The sequence below is a fragment of the Camarhynchus parvulus genome, chromosome 2 (genome assembly GCF_901933205.1).
Source record: "Camarhynchus parvulus chromosome 2, STF_HiC, whole genome shotgun sequence".
Taxonomy (NCBI): Eukaryota; Metazoa; Chordata; class Aves; order Passeriformes; family Thraupidae; genus Camarhynchus; species Camarhynchus parvulus.
In genome coordinates this window covers 135,285,489-135,296,155 of record NC_044572.1, presented here as the reverse complement: position 1 = coordinate 135,296,155, position 10,667 = coordinate 135,285,489, and positions in this window count along the sequence as shown.

Sequence of the window (10,667 nt, the reverse complement as noted above, 5' to 3'; positions counted from 1 at the left end):
CACAGATAGAATCTGTGCAGCATGTTGTGCCCTGACCAGAGGTCAAGATTTTATCATCTTGGGGTTCCAAGCATCAGAATCTACAGTCACAGCTTTATCATTTATGCTCCCAGCAGCAGAAGTGATGTAAGATTTTATACCTACCTGTCATCCTTTCTGGGCTACTGATAAATATCAGTATTTATCTGTAAATAGTATCTGTAGATACTTATCTCTAAATGGTTATTTGGTTTGCAAGATACTATGCCTTTTTTATTGATATCCAAAAAGAATCAGCACTTCCCCAGTGTAAAACAGCCTTGGTGTTAACAAATGGAGGGATTGGGATGTCAATATATATGCAATAAAAAATGTGTTAAAAGGTATGAGTGCAGGCAGCTGGAGACACTATGAACCCCAGACCTCACAGGCTTGTATGCCAACACTGAAGAGGCCAGGGTGTGTGTGCAAGTATGAGAGGTCTAAATGCCAAGAGCTAGGATTGTCTGGACCGATGTGTGTTTCCTTGGTGTATTAAATCCTGTAAGTATGTCAGTGTGTTTAATCCACTCCCAAACATGAAGAAGGACTAACTGAAGAGTGGGAGAAGAGCAGTACCTGAGCTCAGTCTCTGAGAATGGATATTAGGCAGACCAAGAGTCTGTATAAATATATGATTACAGAAGTGCTTCTGAGATGACTGTGCAGCATCAAGCTGGACTCTCCAGATAGTAGAAGACCTGTGTACTGGGTAAGGAAGCCCAGCACCTGGGCATGGATATTACCTGAAATTGCTGTGAAATATGAGCAAGATCCTTCTCTTGTCCTATGAATGTAGCAAACTTATTCAGTCTTTAAAGCACAGACATGTGACACTAAGTCCTCTAAGAACAAAAAGTTATTTCAGTTAAAATAGAAAAGTAAATTTAACTTAAATTTAACTTAAAGCAAATAGAGGATTGTTCTTCCCTGCATTTCTTGAGAAGCATATTTCTAGGGCTTATTCTGAGAAATTCTTAAATAGTTTATTAGAGCAGGAGGAAATCTTTGATGTGTTCTATTTTAATGCTTAATGGAACTATCAACACCAGGGGCACACAAGTGTTATCAGGCTGCACATACAACAGCAAACAGGCCAGCTATTTTAAAATCAGATACTTCATTAAGATTGTTAAGTAAAATATTGCTTAAAGTTACTATTCCACATATTCTAATTTAATTATAAGTATTTGTAGCAGTTTGATGTATTTATGTCTATGTTTTTTAACTGGGTTTCAAAAGAAATATTTTCTACTAATCTGAGATAGTAAAAAATAGACATGTTGGTGTCTCATGTTCTTCACAGTATGGGGCTATGGGCTATGGTTTGGATTTGGGCTGAAGACAGTATTGCTAATTATTACCGAGTGATATTTGCACATCATCAAGGCCTTTTCTGCTTCTCTCCCCAGCCCACCAGTGAGGGGACTGGGGATGTACAAGAAGTTGTGAGGGGACACAGCCAGGAGAGCTGACCCCAGCTGGCCAAAGGGATATCCCGTAGCATTTGGCATCATGCTCAGTTCATATATCTGGGGGAAGAAGGCAGAAAAGGAGGGACCTTTGGAGTGGTGGCATTTGTCTTCCCAAGTAACTGCTCTGTGTGATGAGAGCTTTTCTGGAAATGGCTGAATACCTGCCTTCCCCACAGCAGGGAAGCAGTGAATTAACTCCTTGCTTTGTTTTGCTTATGTGGACATCTCTTACATTACTTATTTAACTGTCTTCATCTCAGTTCATGTTTACTCAATTCTGTCCTTCTGATTTTCTCCCCATCAGAAGTTTTCATAGTTCCTAACATATTAAATTCCAGAAAATTCCTGTAGTCATACAGATGCTCTGAAACAGACCAATATTTTCTCAGGTGAATAATTTCTTGTTTTTTCTAAAGCTGTTTTTACTATTGTTCATACCTTATGTAAACTGAAAGAGCTTGTATGGAGACTTGAATATACAGTGTGTACTTATTTCTCATGATTCTACACTAATTTTTATGTTGATAATCTCGCCTGTTAAACATTTAAGATATGACCTGTCATCTCTCTCAATCATTAGAGATTTTTGAAAAGAATCATTCATGTTAAGTCCTTTCATATTCACAAGAACAACTACAGAGTTGTTATTGACATTATAATGAAAATAATATCCTGATCATCTTCTGAATAGTACTATCTTTTATTCTGACAATAATTATCTGTAATACCAACTTCCAGAGACATTGATTTTAAAATTTAGCTTTTAAAAAAATTAACTACTTGTTCCCTCTCTTTTCTTTGGCTATATTTGAGACATGCTATAATTAATCAATCTTTACTGTAATTTCTTCATGGTTAAGTAGTGCTAACTGCAAAGACTACAGAAGGTCAAGAAAAAAAAAATTCTGAGATCAGAAACTGAATATGAAATTCTGTGTGCATAAAACAAAACACAAGGTTTGTTTAATCAAAACTCTAAGGAGTTATGATGGTGCTAACACTCACAGTCTAAATTACTTAATTACTATGAAATGCCTCTCTTAAACAGTTGCCGTGAAAGGTTTACTGTCCTAGTATCTCTTATGTTTCCTTTCTGCTGCATTCACTGTTGGACTGCTCCTGTGTGCTGACAAAAGATTGTAGAGCATGGCTATAATAAATTGTGAGCCTCCTGATGTCTTTCCCAGAATACATTGTCATGGTGAGAATTTCTGCTTTCTTTAGATGGCCATGATGTCAATGATTATAATTTTTTCTTTTCCTGCTTAAGTCAATTTTTAACCTCTCTTCATAAATATTGTTTTTTCTCCAGTAGTTTGCAGCTCTCTGTTATTTTCAGCTTTACTGTATACGTGGCTTTTAATATGTGTTAGATACTTATCTTTTTATTGCCCCTAAAAATGAAGTTTTCTCACCTTCTGCATTTACATTGTTACCAGTAACTTACCATGCATGAGCTCTTGATAATTCCAGAGCTTTTTTTCATCCCTGGTATCATCTGGTCCATAGCTTTAAAGTCTCTGTTGCCAAGCCAGTCTTGCATTCCTTCACACACATCATAACCTGTGTAGAGGATAGCAGAAAGGCTGTGGATGTTGTTCGCCTGAACTTCAGTTAAGTCTTTGACACTGCTTCCCACAACATTATCCTGGAAAAACTGGCTGCTCATGGTTTACATAGGTTTATTGTTTGCTGGGCAAACAACTGGCTGAATGGCCAAACACAGACAGCGGCAGAGAATGGGCTTAAATTCCATTGGCTGGTGAACAAGGATGAGTTCTTGAGGTCTTTTTACTGTGGCCAGTCCTCTTCAATACTTTATCAATGATCTGCATGAGGGAATTGAGCACACCCTCAGCATATTCAAAGATCAAAGGAAGTTGTGTAGGAGTGCTCATGTGCTGGAGGGTAGGAGGGCTCTACAGAAGAATATGAAGAGGCAGCACTGATGGCCAGAGGCCAGCTGTAAAACTCTCAACGAGACCAAGTTGAGCAAGATCCTGCACTCCCATCACAGCAAACCCATGCGGTGCTACAGGCTGGGGTCAGAGGAGATGGAAAGTGGCCCAACAGGAAAAGACCTGTGAGTATTGGACAGCTGGCTGAACATGAGCCAGCCTGTGCCCAGTGGCCAAGAAGGCCAATGACATCCTGGCCTGTGTCACAAAAAGTGTGGCCAGCAGGACCAGGGTAGTGATTTTTCCCCTGTACTCACCGCTGGCGAGGCAGCATCTCAAATACTGTGTTTGATTTTGGGACCTTCTCTTCAAAAAACATATGGAGGTGCTGGAGCAGGTCCAGAGAATAGCAAAGAAGCTGAGAGAATGGTCTGAAACACAAGTCTTAAGCAGCAGAGGGAACTGGGTTTGTTTAGCCTGGAGAAAAGGAGGCTCAGGAGAGATTTCCTCTATCTATAACTGCCTGAAAGAAGGTTGCAGTGAGGTGAGTGTTTGTCTCTTCCCCAAATCAACAGGTGATAGGACAGGAGGAAATGGCCTAAAGTTTCACCAGGGGAGGTTTAGGTTGGATATTAGAAAAAAAATTCTTTACAGAAAGAGTTGTCAAGCTCATTAGAATGAGCTGCTCAGGAAAGGGACGAGTCTCCATCCTTGGACATATTTAAAGCAAATGCAGATGTGGCCCATGGGATGGGGTTTAGTGGTTGACTTGGCAGTGTTAGGTTAATAGCTGTACTCTGATGTTGAGTCTTTTCATATGTTAATGATTCTATGACCCTATAATTCTGTTACTCTAGGATCTTAGACAGTTCTTTCAACTTACATAGTGTAGCCAATTGTTATGTATATCACAGATTTTAAAAAAGACATAAAATAAACAATTACAGAAAGGTATAAAACCCACTGCTGTCATCAAAAAATGAAGACTTGAGCCCCTGTTGAAATTCTTGACCTTTTGTAATTATCTTCAATTTTTTTCTTTTCCCATCAATCACAATACTAAGGCATTTTTCACCAACTGCATTGCAAAATTAACTCGTCAGTACAGCCATCGGAAAGAAATGAAGGCTCATTAATACCCTGTTTGACCTCAAAGATTTGCAGCAGAATACATTACAGGACAATTTGACTCTCTCTGATTGTTTTTGGCTGACCTTGTGTAAATAACAAGAAATTAAAATACTAAAAAACCCACAAAAGAAAACACCCCACAGTGCAATTATTTCACTATTTTGCACATCATGTGTGTCCAGTTAAGTCAAAACTTTTTGTCTGCAATGCAAGTTAACAGCAAGTCTTTTTTAAAACTGACCTAAGAAACTTTTAATATGTTCAGATATTTTTGAGGGCTTGCCTATTTTGAATCCAACAGAGATAAGCACTCAAAAATATCTGAACATGGTTTAGATTCAAAGAGAAAAAAATTATATCATTTTACTAGAAATGGGAAAGTAGAAGACAGATATAAATCAGTACAAGAAACTGTCTTGAAATACACCATACAGGAAGTCTGGAGAAAGAAATCAGGCAAGATGTCTTGTGAAAAATAATCCTACAGGCATCATTCCTTTATTTCTTTCTATTCTGTGTATATTTATTTTCTCTGTATTGACACCAAACCTGCCCATCATAGCTTAGAATCAGCAACTTTTATTCCAAATTTTCTCTATGAAGGAAGGATCTTCTAATATTACTTTCATAATAACATAGTTCTTCCACCTACAGAGTTTAATTAGATCAATGTCATTCATAATTTTCATTCTGCTTCAAAAAATAAATATTTCCATTTTTTTAAGTCCTCTCTCACAGTAATTGAATAGTGCTAAACTATTTTACTGTCTACATATCCAATCTTTCCTAAAAAAAAAAAAAAAAAAAAAAGACATGCTTTCCTCACTCTTTTCTGATCACTTAAGGTGATAATCAGCTTTGTGCCAGGCTGAGTTGCAGAGAAACTGCTACTTCTGTATGTTCTTAAAATATTCCAGCACTTAAGCAGTTATCCCTGAAACTTTTAATGAAATTAAGCTATTAATTTTCTTTACTAGTTAATGTTTTCAGCTATTTTGTGGTAAGGACATTTATTGTAAAATCTGTTAATGACAAAGAAGATATGTGAATTGGGTTTGGGTTGCCTGTTTTTTGGTGGCATGGGGGGCTACAGGGGTTGCTCTTGTTAGAATCTGCTAGAAACCTTCTTAGTGTACAGGGGAGACAATCCCTGGTGACACTGGAGATGGATGTGCTGCTGGCCAAGGCTGGGCCAATTTGAAATGATAACAATACCTCTGTGATAACAGATTTTAAAAGAAATCAAAACAAAAAGTGGTGGCACAGTTTTAATTTCAGCCATAGATCAGAGTAAGATGATATGAGAAGAACAGGTCAGCAGACACCAAGGTCAGTGCAGAAGGAGGGGCAGGAGGTGCTCCATGTGCTGGAGCTGAGATTTCCCTGCAGCCTGTGGTACAGACCATGGTGAGGCAACTGTGCCCTTGCAGCCCATGGAGGACCACGGAGATCCACCTGCGCCCTGTGGAGCAGCCCCACACCAGAGCAAGTGGAGAAAATGTGCAGGATAATGTAACTCTGATGATGGAAAAAGAACTGGAAAACTAAAAAAAAAAGCTGATAAAATAATGGGTGGTACAATAATTAATGTATAATATGATGGACAGAATAGTTAAAAAGTCATGGTTAGAGTATTAATAAGAAGGAAACTGGCAGGAATATATAAAGAGAATGAGCTGCTGGTGAAAACGAATAACCTTAATAGGAAAACCTGAGGATGAAATGTTGAAGAGTGGAATAGAAGAGTGGAATAGAAGAGTATGATTAAAAATCACACAAGAAAATAAGGACAAGGAAAAATGGACTACAGGGACATTTGTGACATGAATATGAATGTCAAAAGCACTATCAACGAGGATGGAAAATTAGATTCTTCACTCTTGTGCTTCTTCTCAAAGTCCTATCATATCCCAGCTTGGTCAGATGAACAAAGTTCTTTTTGCGAAGCAATGATAACCTAAGCAAACAGCTTTCTAAGTGTAGAATTTTGCAGGTGACTGAGAGGTAAATGTACACACAGAGTCCAAAAATGAAGCTTATTTAGGACAATTAGTTTAAAATGTGCCTGCATTTAAGATCTCTATGTTCAAGGGTAGTAAACAAGAAATTTAAGGTGCAACTACTCAATAAAACACACATATGCAGATAACATATTCATGAACTCAGAGACATGTTTGACAAAGACCAAATTCAGGAACATGGATATACAGGAATATATATTTTGTTATAGAGTTTCTTGAAATACTGCTAATAAGCTGGTGTTTCAGAAATAACAACAACAACAACAAAACAAAACAAAAAAAAGCCCCACAAAAACAAAAAAAAAACCATATATTTTGTTAGTCCTTTGTAAACCTGGCAACTATTAATTTCATCAGAGCAGAAATAATCCCAAAATTTCACTGACAAGTGGGCCTCCTAGAATGTGGAAGATAATCCAATTACAATTTAAAGAAATTTGTAGCAAAGATGATTGACTATAAGTCTGAAATTATAAGGAAAAGAGACGGAAAGAGCACTTCACTTTCTGATGTGATGAGAATTGTATCTGTCCTTTAGTGTTGAGTGGGAAAAATTCCCCTCTCTCTCTTTCTCTTTCTCCTCCTTGACTTATCTCTCTCCCCCCTCATTCTTCAAGTGTCAATCCCATACTTTTATGAAAATGAAAATCCCATACTTATATTTACACATTAAGTAAAATATGCCCTTAATGTAGACACAGAAAATTAACAGAAAATTAAAAATCAGTGTCAATCCTGGCCTTAGTAAAGGGAGTGGCAAACAGTTTCTTTTCCTGAGAACAAAGAAGGATTTCCAGAGAATTACTACTTTGAAAATCTCATCCATACCAGGATTAACAGAAGCTAGCAGCTCCTTATGAGCTGACAGCTGTTCCTAACTCTGTCTAGGCACAGGGAGCTGTCCACACAAGGAAACTGTCTTATCATGGCTGAACAGAAAACTGCTTGATAGTGCATTCCCATGCTATGTCCATCAAAACTATTGTGAATACTGAACTAGCTGAGGAGACTGCCCAATTGATTCAGAAGCATTTGAGATTTACTGCCAATTAAACCCATTTCTTTTTTGTTACTAATATCTCCCATGCAACTCATCCTTGAGCATGTATGGAACAACCTTGCTTTTTAACACAGTTTCAGATCTGAACCTATTTCAGACACAGTTTCTGTGTCAGTGGATTTCCTGGGCACAAGCAGGGAGCTTGCCTTAACAAACTCAGTCATGATTCCATTGCTGAAGGTAAAAATTGTTTCCATTTAGAAACATATTGAAGCAATGTAAGAAAGGATGTACCAGTGGCCTTTGAAAGCAAGATCCATAATTTACATAACCTTCCTATAACAGATTTTGTAGAGCTAATAGAAACTGTTGATCTCTCCAGTATCTGACACATTGCCCATACCTGGTTTGAACCTTGAGATGTAGTCATTAAGCTTAGGACACTATTCAAACAAATGTTAAGATTATGTAGAATGGAGAAATAGGAAGTGTTCTGAAACACTGCCATCTTAAGATACAGAAAAGAAGAAAAGCCAAGATTTTGATGTTCTACATACACAAAAAAAAGTTAATGTTTTATAAGCTTCTTCCTAATGTGTGTTTTTTGATTCTTGTTAAGTTTCTGAATCCTGCTCTCAGCAAAATTAACGTAATTTTCTTTCAAAGTAAATTACTATCGTGCTTAATGGCTTCAAATATATTTTGGCATTTCTTGAGAAAAAGAGGAACCCAGAAACTTTTAGAAGATTATTCATTTTTCTTTAAGATTACAATTATTGAAGTTGTATTTGGTTTTGACACAATTTGAATTTGTTCCTTAAGAAATTTTTTTTTCTTTTTACTTTTCTTCTGATCATTTGGAGAGAAAGGCAGGCAGAAATTTTTATAGTTTTACTTGTTGCTTTTTTCACCAATAAAACAAAAAAAAAATCATTCCTTACTATGAAATGCAGCATGTCTCACAGTAAATCACAAAATTAAGTATCTCATCTTCAAGGTATTTAGACCCTTTGAGTTGTTAGTCTGCACCAGCACTTGGAAATGCAAAATATGGTCTGTCACCCTACTTAAAATAGTGAAAATGACAGTAATTTACATCACAATGGAAATACTCTTTCACTCTGTTTCAACAATTCCAATAATTGAAAAAATAGTCAATTTCCTACTAATAATGCTAACATTCATCTGGCATTTGCAGTTTAAGCTGCTTACCAGTTTTCTACTAAATATGCTTTGATGACTTATTTACTACCTTGTTCAAATCATAATGTACAGATGTACAAGGATTATTCTTTTCACCTGCAGAGATATTCGCAACTTTGGCTTAAAATTTACTGTCTATATTAAGCATTCTGTCAGGAAATTAGATTAGTTCAGGAACATGAAGACATTTATTATAAGGAAGTACAGGAAAAAAATAATGTCACATCATCTATAAAATTTAAATAAAAGGTATATTGGGATATTTCTTTTGTCAGGGTCTGATCAGAAGAAGTAACTAGAATGTAATATGAAACCTTCATCAGTAAACTTGAAACAGACATCCCAAGAGGAAATGACAATTATGACAAGTCTTCCCTTATGTGGCATATTTTAGGTGTCGGTATGAGATGAAGCTATGCACAAATTTAATCTTACAGACAAGACCTCACTGTCATTAGCAGCACATGGAAAAGTGCAGAAGCTCATTTAATCTCACTGTCAAATAGGTTTTGCTGCTTCCATGTTCCTTTGTAGTCTTTCAAGTTAATAATCTTGATTACTTCTACTCTACCAATTCCAAAAGGTCTGCACTGACTCTTCCTATTACACAAAATAATTACAAACATTAATATTATCCTAGAGGAATCTTTTAGATGTCTGAAGAAGTTATATATATTCAAACAACACCTTTCCTTTTAAAAGATGAATACCTATAAAAAAGAACGTAGAACAAATAGTCAGCTATTGGCACTGTGTTAACTTTCTTTCCCACACTAATAAAATGTACTTCAATATACTTCAAAAACATTAATTGAGATTCTTTATTTCCCCCAGGCAGTTGATGATTCTTACCTGCACTTTCTTTTTTAGAAAATTCGCTTCATGTTGAAGGGGAAACTGTGGTTGTAGCAGTATGAGTAAACATGAAGACAAAATTATCTTTTCAACTTGTTTGTCAGTTGTACCTCTAAACAGATAGGATATACACATATTTTTTTATACATTTAATCACTTGGGTGCTCACATTTATATAAAAATTAACTGGACAAAAAGGGAAAAAAAAGGCCTTTAATTTTCACGTAACTGAACTGCAAAGGAAGTTTAATATAAGAGTGTAAGACCTACAGCTTTTCACTGGAGAAATCAATGTGTAAGCATTTTTCACTGACTTCAGTATCTCATGTGGGTGTCAATCTAGCCAGAAAATCTTTCATTTCTGTATTACTGTACTTCCAAAAAGCCTCTAATCTGGAGAAAAGCCATCTGAATCAGCACAAATCTTAAACCCTGTGGAATTTCACTCCCTAAAGTAGATAAATAAAAATTTAATGCATTTCAGAATCAATATTGTGGCAAACTATAAGCCATTTAGATGTGTTTAGGAAAAGTTTTTTTCTTTTCAGTCCTTTGTGATAGAAACTCCCAAGATACTGCTAGAAGTTCAATTCCCAATCCTCTAGCAGGTCCCATGTGAAACAAATGCTGCATTCGAGCTCAAAATCAGATTTTCCAAAAGACTGATGCCCTTTTCATTTATCACAGAAAAAGTCAAAACTTCAAAGATGGCAGAAGCAACATGTAGTTAAGAGCACTTTTATGACTTAGCTAGCTGAAGTAAGTTGCTTCCAAATATTTCTTAACAAATGTAATTTTGCCTGGTGTTTGAAGAAAAAAAGCTTTGTTTCAGTTTATGACAGAGGACTACTAACTAAATCATTAATAAAGGTAAGTTTATATATTTTCTTTTTTGAAATGATTAGTGAGGTTGAGTATTCTTCCTTGTACCAACAGACTGTAACGGCTTACTTGAGGGCTTTTAGCAGTTATAGCAAAGCTAAAGCTTTTTAGGTCTCTTACTTTCACCACAAAGATTTAACTTTGCCTTTTTTCTTCTTTTAGTATAACAAGGGAATTTCAATCC